Raw genomic sequence first — 13,998 nt, 5'->3', positions numbered from 1 at the left:
TTAGAGATAGGATTAGGTTTAGGGTTAGGTTAGGGTCAATGTTAGGGTTAGGTTTAGGGTTAGTGTTAGGGTTAAGTTTAGAGTTAGGATTAGGGTTAGGTTAGGGTTAGGGTTAGAGTTAATGTTAGGGTTAGGGTTATGGTTAGTGTTAGGGTTAGCGTTATGGTTAGGGGTAGGTTTAGGGTTAGGTTTCGTGTGAGGGTTAGGGTTAGGGTTAGGGTTAGTGATAGGTATAGGGTTAGCTTTAGGGTTATGGTTAAGTTAGCTTTAGGGTTAGGTTTCATGTTAGGATTAGGGGTAGGATAGGGTTAGGTTAGCGTTAGGGTTAGGGTTAGGGTTATGGTTAGTGTTAGGGTTAGGTTAGCATTAGGGTTAGGGTTAGGGTTAGGTTTAGGTTTAGGATTAGGGTTAGGTTTGCGTTAGTTTTAGGGATAGGGTTAGAGTTATGTTTCCGTTAGGGTTAGAGTTTGGGTTAGGGTTAGGGTTAGGTTTGCGTTAGTTTTAGGGTTAAGGTTAGTTTTAAGGTTACGGTTAGTTTTAGGTTTAGTGTTAGGGTTAGGTTTGCGTTAGTGTTTGGGTTATGGTTTGGGTTAGGGTTAGGGTTAGTGTTAGGTGTCGGTTTGCGTTAGGTGTAGGGTTAGTGTTAGGGTTAGTGTTAGGTTTGCGTTAAGGTTAGGGTTTGGGTTAGGTTTAGGGTTAGAGTTAGAGTTAGGGTTAGGTTTGCGTTAGGGTTAGGGTTAGGGTTAGTGTTAGGGTTAGGGTTAGGGTTAGGGTTAGGTTTAGGGTTAGGTTAGCGTTAGGGTTAGGGTTAGGGTTAGGGTTATGGTTAGGTTTGCGTTAGGGTTAGGGTTAGGGTAAGGTTTAGGGTTAGGGTTAGGGTTAGAGTTATGCTTACTTTAGGGTTAGTGTTAGGGTTATGGTTAGTGTTAGGTTATGGTTAGGTTTAGGGTTAGGGTTAGGGTTAGTGGTAGGATTAAGGTTAGGGTTAGGGTTAGGGTTAGGTTAGGGTTTGGGTTAAGGTTAGGTTTCGGATTAGTGTTAGGGTTTAGGTAAGGGTTAGGTTTAGGTTAGCGTTAGGGTTAGGGTTAGGGTTAGGGTTTAGGGTTAAGGTTAGGTTTAGGGTTTGGGTTAGGTTTAGGTTAGGGTTAGGGTTAGGGTTAGAGTTAAGGTAAGGGTTAGGGTTAGTTTTAGGTTTGCGTTAGGGTTAGGGATAGGGTTAGGGTTAGTGTTAGGTATGCGTTAGGGTTAGGGTTAAAGTTAGGGTTGCGTTTGGGTTAGGGTTAGGGTTAGAGTTATGTTTGCGTTAGGGTTAGGGTTAGGGTTAGGGTTAGGTTTAGGGTTAGGTTTAGGGTTAGGGTTAGGTGTAGAGGTAGGTCTTCGTTACGGTTAGGGTTAAGGTTAGTTTTAATGTTAGGGTTAGGTTTAGGTTTAGGGTTACGGTTAGCTTTGCGTTAGGGTTTGGGTTCGGGTTAGGGTTAGGTTTATGTTTAGAGTTAGTGTTAGGGTTAGGTTTGCGTAGGGTTAGGGTTAGCGTTAGTTTTGCGTTAGGGTTAGGGTTAGGGTTAGGGTTAGGGTTAGGGTTAGGATTTAGGGTTAGGTTTGCTTTAGGTTTAGGGTTAGGGTTAGGGTTAGAGTTAGGTTTGCGTTAAGGTTAGGGTTAGGGTTAGGGTTAAGTAAGCGTCAGCGTTAGGGTTAGGGTTATGTTTAGGGTTAGGGTAAGGATTAGGGTTAGGTTAGGGTTAGGGTTAGGGTTAGGTTTATGGATAGGGTTAGGTTTAGGGATAGGCTTGTGTTAGGTTTAGGGTTAGGGTTAGGGTTAAGGTTAGGTTTGCGTTAGGGTTAGGGTTTAGAGTTAGGTTTAGGGTTAGGATTAGGTTTAGGGTTAGAGGTAGGGTTAGTGTTAGGATTAGGTTAGGGTCAAAGTTAGGGTTAGTTTTAGGGTTAGGTTTAGGGTTAGGGTTAGGGTTAGACTTAGGATTAGGGTTACATTAGGGTTATGGTTCGTGTTAGAGTTAATGTTTAGGTTTAGGGTTATGGTTAGAGTTAGGGTTAGAGTTATGGGTAGCGTTAGGTTTAGGGTTAGGTTTAGGGTTAAGGTTAGGATTAGGTTAATGGGTAGGTGTAGGTTTAGGATTAGCGTTAGGGTTATGGTTACATTAGGGTTAGGCTTAGGTTTCGGGATAGGGTTAGGTTAATCTTTGCTTAAGTTAGCGTTAGGGTTAGGGTTAGGGTTAGGGTTCGATTAGCATTAGTGTTAGGGTTAGGATTAGGTTTAGGTTTAGGATTTAGTGTTAGGTTTGCCTTAGTTTTAGGGTTAGGGTTAGGGTTATGTTTAGGGTTAGGGTTAGGGTTAGGGTTAGGGTTAGGTTGGCGTTAGGGTTAGGGTTAGGTTTAGGGTTATATTTAGGGTTAGGGTTAGGGTTAGGATTAGGGTTAGGTTTAGGGTTTGAGTTATGTTTGTCTTAGAGTTACGGTTAGGGTTAGGTATAGGGTTAGGGTTAGGTTTAGGTTTACGTTAGGGTTAGGGTTAGGGTTAGGGTTAGGGTTAGCTTTGCGTTAGGGTTAGGGTTAGGGTTACGTTAGGTTATCATTAGAGTTAGATTTAGGGTTAGGGATAGGGTTAGGGTTAGGTTTGCGTTAGTTATAGGGTTAAGGTTAGTTTTAATGTTAGCGTTAGGTTTAGGTTTAGGGTTACGGTTAGGTTTGCGTTAGGGTTTGGGTTAGGGTTAGGATTAGGTTTGGGTTATGCTTAGGGTTAGGGTAGGTTTGCGTTAGGATTAGGGTTAGGGTTAGGCTTAGGTTTGCGTTTGGGTTATGGTTTGGGTTAGGTTTAGTGTTAGGGAAAAGGTTAGGGTTAGGTTTGCGTTAGGGTTAGCTTTAGGGTTAGGGTAAGTGTTAGTGTTAGGGAAAGGTTTGCATTAGAGTTAGGGTTAGGGTTAGGGTTAGAATTTAGGGTTAGGTTTGCGTTAGGTTTAGGGTTAGGGTTAGGGTTAGGTTTAGGTTTGCATTAGGGTTAGGGTTAGGGTTAGGGTTAGGGTTAGGGTTAGGTTTAGGGTTAGGTTTGTGTTAGTGTTAGGGTTAGGGTTAAGTTTAGGGTTAGAATTGCATTAGGGTTACGGTTAGGCTTTGGGTTAGGGTTAGGGTTAGGGTTTAGGGTTAGGGTTAGGTTTAGGGTTATGGTTAGGGTTTAGGGTTAGGGTTAGAGTGAGAGTTAGGGTTAGGGTTAGGTTTGCCTTAGGGTTAGGGTTAAGGTTAGTTTTAAGTTTAGGGTTAGCTTTAGGGTTAGGGTTAGGGTTAGGATTGCGTTAGGGTTAGGGTTAGGGTTAGGGTTAGGGTTGGGTTAGGGTTAGGGTTAATGTTAGGGTTAGGTTTGCGTTAGGGTTAGGGTTACGGTTAGGGTTATGTTTAGCTTTAGATCTAGGGTTAGTGTTAGGGTTAGGATTACGGTTAGGTTTGCGTTAAGGTTAGGGTTAAAGTTAGTTTTAAGGTTATGGTTAGGTTTAGGGTTAGGGTTAGGGTTAGGTTTGCGTTAGGGTTAGGGTAACGGTTAGGTTTAGGGTTAGGGATAGGGCTAGGGTTTAGGGTTAGGTTTAGTGTTAGGGTTAGGGTTAGCGTTAGGGTTTTATGGTTAGCGTTAAGTTTAGGGTTAGGTTTGCCTTAAGGTTAGGGTTAGGGTTAGGGTTAGGTTTGCGTTAGGGTTAGGGTTGGGGTTAGGGTTAGGGTTAGGGTTAGGTTAGGGTTAGGGTTAGGGTTAGGGTTAAGGTTAGGTTTGCGTTAGGGTTAGGGTTAGGGTTTGGGTTAGGGTTAGGTATGCGTTAGGGTTAGGGTTAGTGTTAGGGTTAGGATTTAGGATTAGGTTTGCGTTAGGTTTAGAGTTAGGGTTAGGGTTTGGGTTAGGTTTGCGTTAGGGTTAGGGTTAGGGTTAGGGTTAGGTTTGCATTAGGGTTAGGGTTAGGGTTAGGGTTAGGGTTAGGGTTAGGTTTTCGTTAGGTTTAGGGTTATGGTTAGGGTTTAGGGTTAGGGTTATAGTGAGAGTTAGGGTTAGGGTTAGGTTTGCGTTAGGGTTAGGGTTAAGGTTAGTTTTAAGTTTAGGGTTAGCTTTAGGTTTAGGGTAAGGTTTGCGTTAGGGTTAGGGTTAGGGTTAGGGTTGGGTTAGGGTTAGGGTTTATGTTAGGGTTAGGTTTGCGTTAGGGTTTGGGTTACGGTTAGGGTTATGGTTAGGGTTAGGTCTAGGGTTTGTGTTAGCGTTTGTTTTAGGGTTATGTTTGCTTTAGGGTTAGGGTTAAGGTTAGTTTTAAGGTTACGGTTAGGTTTAGGGTTAGGGTTAGGGTTAGGTTTGCGTTAGGGTTAGGGTTAGGGTTAGGGTTAGGTTTAGGTTTTCATTAGGGTTAGGGTTACGGTTAGGGTTATGGTTAGGGTTAGGTCTAGGGTTAGTGTTAGCGTTAGGTTTAGGGTTATGTTTGCTTTAGGGTTAGGGTTAAGGTTAGTTTTAAGGTTAGGGTTAGGTTTAGGGTTAGGGTTAGGGTTAGGTTTGCGTTAGGGTTAGGGTTAGGGTAAGGGTTAGGTTTAGGTTTGCATTAGGGTTAGGGTTATGTTTAGGGTTAGGGTTAGGGTAGGGTTAGGGTTAGGTTTGTGTTATGGTTAGGGTTAGGGTTAGGGTTAGGGTTAGGGTTACGTTTGCGTTAGCGTTAGGGTTAGAGTTAGGGTTAGGGTTAGGTTTAGGGTTAGGTTTGCGTTAGGGTTAGGGTTAGGGTTAGGTTTTAGGGTTAGGTTTGCATTAGGTTTAGGGTTAGGTTTAGGGTTAGGGTTAGGGTTAGGTTTGTGTTAGGGTTAGTTTAAGGGTTAGGGTTAGGATTTAGGGTTAGGGTTACGGTTAGATTTGCGTTAGGGTTATGTTTAGGGTTAGGTCTAGGGTTAGTGTTAGGGTTAGGGTTACGGTTAGGTTTGCGTTAGGGTTAGGTTAAGGTTAGTTTTTAGGTTAAGGTTAGGTTTAGGGTTAGTGTTACTGTTAGGTTTGCGTTAGGGTTAGGGTTACGATTAGGGTTAGGGTTAGGGATAGGGCTAGGGTTTAGGGTTAGGGTTAGGGTTAGGGTTAGAGGTAGGGTTAGTGTTAGGATTAGGTTAGGGTCAAAGTTAGGGTTAGTTTTAGGGTTAGGTTTAGGGTTAGGGTTAGGGTTAGACTTAGGATTAGGGTTACATTAGGGTTATGGTTAGTGTTATAGTTAATGTTTAGGTTTAGGGTTATGGTTAGAGTTAGGGTTAGAGTTATGGGTAGGGTTAGGTTTAGGGTTAGGTTTAGGGTTAAGGTTAGGATTAGGTTAATGGGTAGGTGTAGGTTTAGGATTAGCGTTAGGGTTATGGTTACATTAGGGTTAGGCTTAGGTTTCGGGATAGGGTTAGGTTAATCTTTGCTTAAGTTAGCGTTAGGGTTAGGGTTAGGGTTAGGGTTCGATTAGCATTAGTGTTAGGGTTAGGATTAGGTTTAGGTTTAGGATTTAGTGTTAGGTTTTCGTTAGTTTTAGGGTTAGGGTTAGGGTTATGTTTAGGGTTAGGGTTAGGGTTAGGGTTAGGGTTAGGTTGGCGTTAGGGTTAGGGTTAGGTTTAGGGTTATATTTAGGGTTAGGGTTAGGGTTAGGATTAGGGTTAGGTTTAGGGTTTGAGTTATGTTTGTCTTAGAGTTACGGTTAGGGTTAGGTATAGGGTTAGGGTTAGGTTTAGGTTTACGTTAGGGTTAGGGTTAGGTTTAGGGTTAGGGTTAGCTTTGCGTTAGGGTTAGGGTTAGGGTTACGTTAGGTTATCATTAGAGTTAGATTTAGGGTTAGGGATAGGGTTAGGGTTAGGTTTGCGTTAGTTATAGGGTTAAGGTTAGTTTTAATGTTAGCGTTAGGTTTAGGTTTAGGGTTACGGTTAGGTTTGCGTTAGGGTTTGGGTTAGGGTTAGGATTAGGTTTGGGTTATGCTTAGGGTTAGGGTAGGTTTGCGTTAGGATTAGGGTTAGGGTTAGGCTTAGGTTTGCGTTTGGGTTATGGTTTGGGTTAGGTTTAGGGTTAGGGAAAAGGTTAGGGTTAGGTTTGCATTAGGGTTAGCTTTAGGGTTAGGGTAAGTGTTAGTGTTAGGGAAAGGTTTGCATTAGGGTTAGGGTTAGGATTAGGGTTAGAATTTAGGGTTAGGTTTGCGTTAGGTTTAGGGTTAGGGTTAGGGTTAGGTTTAGGTTTGCATTAGGGTTAGGGTTAGGGTTAGGGTTAGGGTTAGGGTTAGGTTTAGGGTTAGGTTTGTGTTAGTGTTAGGGTTAGGGTTAAGTTTAGGGTTAGAATTGCATTAGGGTTACGGTTAGGCTTAGGGTTAGGGTTAGGGTTAGGGTTTAGGTTTAGGGTTAGGTTTAGGGTTATGGTTAGGGTTTAGGGTTAGGGTTAGAGTGAGAGTTAGGGTTAGGGTTTGGTTTGCCTTAGGGTTAGGGTTAAGGTTAGTTTTAAGTTTAGGGTTAGCTTTAGGGTTAGGGTTAGGGTTAGGATTGCGTTAGGGTTAGGGTTAGGGTTAGGGTTAGGGTTGGGTTAGGGTTAGGGTTAATGTTAGGGTTAGGTTTGCGTTAGGGTTAGGGTTACGGTTAGGGTTATGTTTAGCTTTAGATCTAGGGTTAGTGTTAGGGTTAGGGTTACGGTTAGGTTTGCGTTAAGGTTAGGGTTAAAGTTAGTTTTAAGGTTATGGTTAGGTTTAGGGTTAGGGTTAGGGTTAGGTTTGCGTTAGGGTTAGGGTAACGGTTAGGTTTAGGGTTAGGGATAGGGCTAGGGTTTAGGGTTAGGTTTAGGGTTAGGGTTAGGGTTAGCGTTAGGGTTTTATGGTTAGCGTTATGTTTAGGGTTAGGTTTGCATTAAGGTTAGGGTTAGGGTTAGGGTTAGGTTTGCGTTAGGGTTAGGGTTGGGGTTAGGGTTAGGGTTAGGGTTAGGTTAGGGTTAGGGTTAGGGTTAGGGTTAAGGTTAGGTTTGCGTTAGGGTTAGGGTTAGGGTTTGGGTTAGGGTTAGGTATGCGTTAGGGTTAGGGTTAGTGTTAGGGTTAGGATTTAGGATTAGGTTTGCGTTAGGTTTAGAGTTAGGGTTAGGGTTTGGGTTAGGTTTGCGTTAGGGTTAGGGTTAGGGTTACGGTTAGGTTTGCGTTAGGGTTAGGGTTAGGGTTAGGGTTAGGGTTAGGTTTTCGTTAGGTTTAGGGTTAGGGTTAGGGTTTAGGGTTAGGGTTATAGTGAGAGTTAGGGTTAGGGTTAGGTTTGCGTTAGGGTTAGGGTTAAGGTTAGTTTTAAGTTTTGGTTTAGCTTTAGGTTTAGGGTAAGGTTTGCGTTAGGGTTAGGGTTAGGGTTAGGGTTAGGGTTAGGGTTGGGTTAGGGTTAGGGTTTATGTTAGGGTTAGGTTTGCGTTAGGGTTTGGGTTACGGTTAGGGTTATGGTTAGGGTTAGGTCTAGGGTTTGTGTTAGCGTTTGTTTTAGGGTTATGTTTGCTTTAGGGTTAGGGTTAAGGTTAGTTTTAAGGTTACGGTTAGGTTTAGGGTTAGGGTTAGGGTTAGGTTTGCGTTAGGGTTAGGGTTAGGGTTAGGGTTAGGGTTAGGGTTGGGTTAGGGTTAGGGTTAATGTTAGGGTTAGGTTTGCGTTAGGGTTAGGGTTACGGTTAGGGTTATGTTTAGCTTTAGATCTAGGGTTAGTGTTAGGGTTAGGGTTACGGTTAGGTTTGCGTTAAGGTTTGGGTTAAAGTTAGTTTTAAGGTTATGGTTAGGTTTAGGGTTAGGGTTAGGGTTAGGTTTGCGTTAGGGTTAGGGTAACGGTTAGGTTTAGGGTTAGGGATAGGGCTAGGGTTTAGGGTTAGGTTTAGGGTTAGGGTTAGGGTTAGCGTTAGGGTTTTATGGTTAGCGTTAAGTTTAGGGTTAGGTTTGCATTAAGGTTAGGGTTAGGGTTAGGGTTAGGTTTGCGTTAGGGTTAGGGTTGGGGTTAGGGTTAGGGTTAGGGTTAGGTTAGGGTTAGGGTTAGGGTTAGGGTTAAGGTTAGGTTTGCGTTAGGGTTAGGGTTAGGGTTTGGGTTAGGGTTAGGTATGCGTTAGGGTTAGGGTTAGTGTTAGGGTTAGGATTTAGGATTAGGTTTGCGTTAGGTTTAGAGTTAGGGTTAGGGTTTGGGTTAGGTTTGCGTTAGGGTTAGGGTTAGGGTTAGGGTTAGGTTTGCATTAGGGTTAGGGTTAGGGTTAGGGTTAGGGTTAGGGTTAGGTTTTCGTTAGGTTTAGGGTTATGGTTAGGGTTTAGGGTTAGGGTTATAGTGAGAGTTAGGGTTAGGGTTAGGTTTTCGTTAGGGTTAGGGTTAAGGTTAGTTTTACGTTTAGGGTTAGCTTTAGGTTTAGGGTAAGGTTTGCGTTAGGGTTAGGGTTAGGGTTAGGGTTGGGTTAGGGTTAGGGTTTATGTTAGGGTTAGGTTTGCGTTAGGGTTTGGGTTACGGTTAGGGTTATGGTTAGGGTTAGGTCTAGGGTTTGTGTTAGCGTTTGTTTTAGGGTTATGTTTGCTTTAGGGTTAGGGTTAAGGTTAGTTTTAAGGTTACGGTTAGGTTTAGGGTTAGGGTTAGGGTTAGGTTTGCGTTAGGGTTAGGGTTAGGGTTAGGGTTAGGTTTAGGTTTTCATTAGGGTTAGGGTTACGGTTAGGGTTATGGTTAGGGTTAGGTCTAGGGTTAGTGTTAGCGTTAGGTTTAGGGTTATGTTTGCTTTAGGGTTAGGGTTAAGGTTAGTTTTAAGGTTAGGGTTAGGTTTAGGGTTAGGGTTAGGGTTAGGTTTGCGTTAGGGTTAGGGTTAGGGTAAGGGTTAGGTTTAGGTTTGCATTAGGGTTAGGGTTATGTTTAGGGTTAGGGTTAGGGTAGGGTTAGGGTTAGGTTTGTGTTATGGTTAGGGTTAGGGTTAGGGTTAGGGTTAGGTTTACGTTTGCGTTAGCGTTAGGGTTAGAGTTAGGGTTAGGGTTAGGTTTAGGGTTAGGTTTGCGTTAGGGTTAGGGTTAGGGTTAGGTTTTAGGGTTAGGTTTGCATTAGGTTTAGGGTTAGGTTTAGGGTTAGGGTTAGGGTTAGGTTTGTGTTAGGGTTAGTTTAAGGGTTAGGGTTAGGATTTAGGGTTAGGGTTACGGTTAGATTTGCGTTAGGGTTATGTTTAGGGTTAGGTCTAGGGTTAGTGTTAGGGTTAGGGTTACGGTTAGGTTTGCGTTAGGGTTAGGTTAAGGTTAGTTTTTAGGTTAAGGTTAGGTTTAGGGTTAGTGTTACTGTTAGGTTTGCGTTAGGGTTAGGGTTACGATTAGGGTTAGGGTTAGGGATAGGGCTAGGGTTTAGGGTTAGGGTTAGGGTTAGGGTTAGAGGTAGGGTTAGTGTTAGGATTAGGTTAGGGTCAAAGTTAGGGTTAGTTTTAGGGTTAGGTTTAGGGTTAGGGTTAGACTTAGGATTAGGGTTACATTAGGGTTATGGTTAGTGTTATAGTTAATGTTTAGGTTTAGGGTTATGGTTAGAGTTAGGGTTAGAGTTATGGGTAGGGTTAGGTTTAGGGTTAGGTTTAGGGTTAAGGTTAGGATTAGGTTAATGGGTAGGTGTAGGTTTAGGATTAGCGTTAGGGTTATGGTTACATTAGGGTTAGGCTTAGGTTTCGGGATAGGGTTAGGTTAATCTTTGCTTAAGTTAGCGTTAGGGTTAGGGTTAGGGTTAGGGTTCGATTAGCATTAGTGTTAGGGTTAGGATTAGGTTTAGGTTTAGGATTTAGTGTTAGGTTTGCGTTAGTTTTAGGGTTAGGGTTAGGGTTATGTTTAGGGTTAGGGTTAGGGTTAGGGTAAGGGTTAGGTTGGCGTTAGGGTTAGGGTTAGGTTTAGGGTTATATTTAGGGTTAGGGTTAGGGTTAGGATTAGGGTTAGGTTTAGGGTTTGAGTTATGTTTGTCTTAGAGTTACGGTTAGGGTTAGGTATAGGGTTAGGGTTAGGTTTAGGTTTACGTTAGGGTTAGGGTTAGGTTTAGGGTTAGGGTTAGCTTTGCGTTAGGGTTAGGGTTAGGGTTACGTTAGGTTATCATTAGAGTTAGATTTAGGGTTAGGGATAGGGTTAGGGTTAGGTTTGCGTTAGTTATAGGGTTAAGGTTAGTTTTAATGTTAGCGTTAGGTTTAGGTTTAGGGTTACGGTTAGGTTTGCGTTAGGGTTTGGGTTAGGGTTAGGATTAGGTTTGGGTTATGCTTAGGGTTAGGGTAGGTTTGCGTTAGGATTAGGGTTAGGGTTAGGCTTAGGTTTGCGTTTGGGTTATGGTTTGGGTTAGGTTTAGGGTTAGGGAAAAGGTTAGGGTTAGGTTTGCATTAGGGTTAGCTTTAGGGTTAGGGTAAGTGTTAGTGTTAGGGAAAGGTGTGCATTAGGGTTAGGGTTAGGGTTAGGGTTAGAATTTAGGGTTAGGTTTGCGTTAGGTTTAGGGTTAGGGTTAGGGTTAAGTTTAGGTTTGCATTAGGGTTAGGGTTAGGGTTAGGGTTAGGGTTAGGGTTAGGTTTAGGGTTAGGTTTGTGTTAGTGTTAGGGTTAGGGTTAAGTTTAGGGTTAGAATTGCATTAGGGTTACGGTTAGGCTTAGGGTTAGGGTTAGGGTTAGGGTTTAGGGTTAGGGTTAGGTTTAGGGTTATGGTTAGGGTTTAGGGTTAGGGTTAGAGTGAGAGTTAGGGTTAGGGTTAGGTTTGCCTTAGGGTTAGGGTTAAGGTTAGTTTTAAGTTTAGGGTTAGCTTTAGGGTTAGGGTTAGGGTTAGGATTGCGTTAGGGTTAGGGTTAGGGTTAGGGTTAGGGTTGGGTTAGGGTTAGGGTTAATGTTAGGGTTAGGTTTGCGTTAGGGTTAGGGTTACGGTTAGGGTTATGTTTAGCTTTAGATCTAGGGTTAGTGTTAGGGTTAGGGTTACGGTTAGGTTTGCGTTAAGGTTAGGGTTAAAGTTAGTTTTAAGGTTATGGTTAGGTTTAGGGTTAGGGTTAGGGTTAGGTTTGCGTTAGGGTTAGGGTAACGGTTAGGTTTAGGGTTAGGGATAGGGCTAGGGTTTAGGGTTAGGTTTAGGGTTAGGGTTAGGGTTAGCGTTAGGGTTTTATGGTTAGCGTTAAGTTTAGGGTTAGGTTTGCATTAAGGTTAGGGTTAGGGTTAGGGTTAGGTTTGCGTTAGGGTTAGGGTTGGGGTTAGGGTTAGGGTTAGGGTTAGGTTAGGGTTAGGGTTAGGGTTAGGGTTAGGGTTAAGGTTAGGTTTGCGTTAGGGTTAGGGTTAGGGTTTGGGTTAGGGTTAGGTATGCGTTAGGGTTAGGGTTAGTGTTAGGGTTAGGATTTAGGATTAGGTTTGCGTTAGGTTTAGAGTTAGGGTTAGGGTTTGGGTTAGGTTTGCGTTAGGGTTAGGGTTAGGGTTACGGTTAGGTTTGCGTTAGGGTTAGGGTTAGGGTTAGGGTTAGGGTTAGGGTTAGGTTTTCGTTAGGTTTAGGGTTAGGGTTAGGGTTTAGGGTTAGGGTTATAGTGAGAGTTAGGGTTAGGGTTAGGTTTGCGTTAGGGTTAGGGTTAAGGTTAGTTTTAAGTTTAGGGTTAGCTTTAGGTTTAGGGTAAGGTTTGCGTTAGGGTTAGGGTTAGGGTTAGGGTTGGGTTAGGGTTAGGGTTTATGTTAGGGTTAGGTTTGCGTTAGGGTTTGGGTTACGGTTAGGGTTATGGTTAGGGTTAGGTCTAGGGTTTGTGTTAGCGTTTGTTTTAGGGTTATGTTTGCTTTAGGGTTAGGGTTAAGGTTAGTTTTAAGGTTACGGTTAGGTTTAGGGTTAGGGTTAGGGTTAGGTTTGCGTTAGGGTTAGGGTTAGGGTTAGGGTTAGGGTTAGGGTTAGGGTTGGCTTAGGGTTAGGGTTAATGTTAGGGTTAGGTTTGCGTTAGGGTTAGGGTTACGGTTAGGGTTATGTTTAGCTTTAGATCTAGGGTTAGTGTTAGGGTTAGGGTTACGGTTAGGTTTGCGTTAAGGTTAGGGTTAAAGTTAGTTTTAAGGTTATGGTTAGGTTTAGGGTTAGGGTTAGGGTTAGGTTTGCGTTAGGGTTAGGGTAACGGTTAGGTTTAGGGTTAGGGCTAGGGCTAGGGTTTAGGGTTAGGTTTAGGGTTAGGGTTAGGGTTAGCGTTAGGGTTTTATGGTTAGCGTTAAGTTTAGGGTTAGGTTTGCATTAAGGTTAGGGTTAGAGTTAGGGTTAGGTTTGCGTTAGGGTTAGGGTTGGGGTTAGGGTTAGGGTTAGGGTTAGGTTAGGGTTAGGGTTAGGGTTAGGGTTAAGGTTAGGTTTGCGTTAGGGTTAGGGTTAGGGTTTGGGTTAGGGTTAGGTATGCGTTAGGGTTAGGGTTAGTGTTAGGGTTAGGATTTAGGATTAGGTTTGCGTTAGGTTTAGAGTTAGGGTTAGGGTTTGGGTTAGGTTTGCGTTAGGGTTAGGGTTAGGGTTAGGGTTAGGTTTGCATTAGGGTTAGGGTTAGGGTTAGGGTTAGGGTTAGGGTTAGGTTTTCGTTAGGTTTAGGGTTATGGTTAGGGTTTAGGGTTAGGGTTATAGTGAGAATTAGGGTTAGGGTTAGGTTTGCGTTAGGGTTAGGGTTAAGGTTATTTTTAAGTTTAGGGTTAGCTTTAGGTTTAGGGTAAGGTTTGCGTTAGGGTTATGGTTAGGGTTAGGGTTGGGTTAGGGTTAGGGTTTATGTTAGGGTTAGGTTTGCGTTAGGGTTGGGTTACGGTTAGGGTTATGGTTAGGGTTAGGTCTAGGGTTTGTGTTAGCGTTTGTTTTAGGGTTATGTTTGCTTTAGGGTTAGGGTTAAGGTTAGTTTTAAGGTTACGGTTAGGTTTAGGGTTAGGGTTAGGGTTAGGTTTGCGTTAGGGTTAGGGTTAGGGTTAGGGTTAGGTTTAGGTTTTCATTAGGGTTAGGGTTACGGTTAGGGTTATGGTTAGGGTTAGGTCTAGGGTTAGTGTTAGCGTTAGGTTTAGGGTTATGTTTGCTTTAGGGTTAGGGTTAAGGTTAGTTTTAAGGTTACGGTTAGGTTTAGGGTTAGGGTTAGGGTTAGGTTTGCGTTAGGGTTAGGGTTAGGGTAAGGGTTAGGTTTAGGTTTGCATTAGGGTTAGGGTTATGTTTAGGGTTAGGGTTAGGGTAGGGTTAGGGTTAGGTTTGTGTTATGGTTAGGGTTAGGGTTAGGGTTAGGGTTAGGGTTACGTTTGCGTTAGCGTTAGGGTTAGAGTTAGGGTTAGGGTTAGGTTTAGGGTTAGGTTTGCGTTAGGGTTAGGTTTAGGGTTAGGTTTAGGGTTAGGGTTAGGGTTAGGTTTGTGTTAGGGTTAGTTTAAGGGTTAGGGTTAGGATTTAGGGTTAGGGTTACGGTTAGATTTGCGTTAGGGTTATGTTTAGGGTTAGGTCTAGGGTTAGTGTTAGGGTTAGGGTTACGGTTAGGTTTGCGTTAGGGTTAGGTTAAGGTTAGTTTTTAGGTTAAGGTTAGGTTTAGGGTTAGTGTTACTGTTAGGTTTGCGTTAGGGTTAGGGTTACGATTAGGGTTAGGGTTAGGGATAGGGCTAGGGTTTAGGGTTAGGGTTAGGGTTAGGGTTAGAGGTAGGGTTAGTGTTAGGATTAGGTTAGGGTCAAAGTTAGGGTTAGCTTTAGGGTTAGGTTTAGGGTTAGGGTTAGGGTTAGACTTAGGATTAGGGTTACATTAGGGTTATGGTTAGTGTTATAGTTAATGTTTAGGTTTAGGGTTATGGTTAGAGTTAGGGTTAGAGTTATGGGTAGGGTTAGGTTTAGGGTTAGGTTTAGGGTTAGGTTTAGGGTTAAGGTTAGGATTAGGTTAATGGGTAGGTGTAGGTTTAGGATTAGCGTTAGGGTTATGGTTACATTAGGGTTAGGCTTAGGTTTCGGGATAGGGTTAGGTTAATCTTTGCTTAAGTTAGAGTTAGGGTTAGGGTTAGGGTTAGGGTTCGATTAGCATTAGTGTTAGGGTTAGGATTAGGTTTAGGTTTAGGATTTAGTGTTAGGT

The sequence above is a fragment of the Rhinolophus sinicus genome, chromosome 15, assembly GCF_057876585.1.
Source record: "Rhinolophus sinicus isolate RSI-liver-muscle chromosome 15, RSI-T2T, whole genome shotgun sequence".
In the NCBI taxonomy this organism is placed as follows: Eukaryota; Metazoa; Chordata; class Mammalia; order Chiroptera; family Rhinolophidae; genus Rhinolophus; species Rhinolophus sinicus.
The sequence above is the reverse complement of the archived record's forward strand: the minus strand, read 5'-3'. Positions refer to the sequence as shown.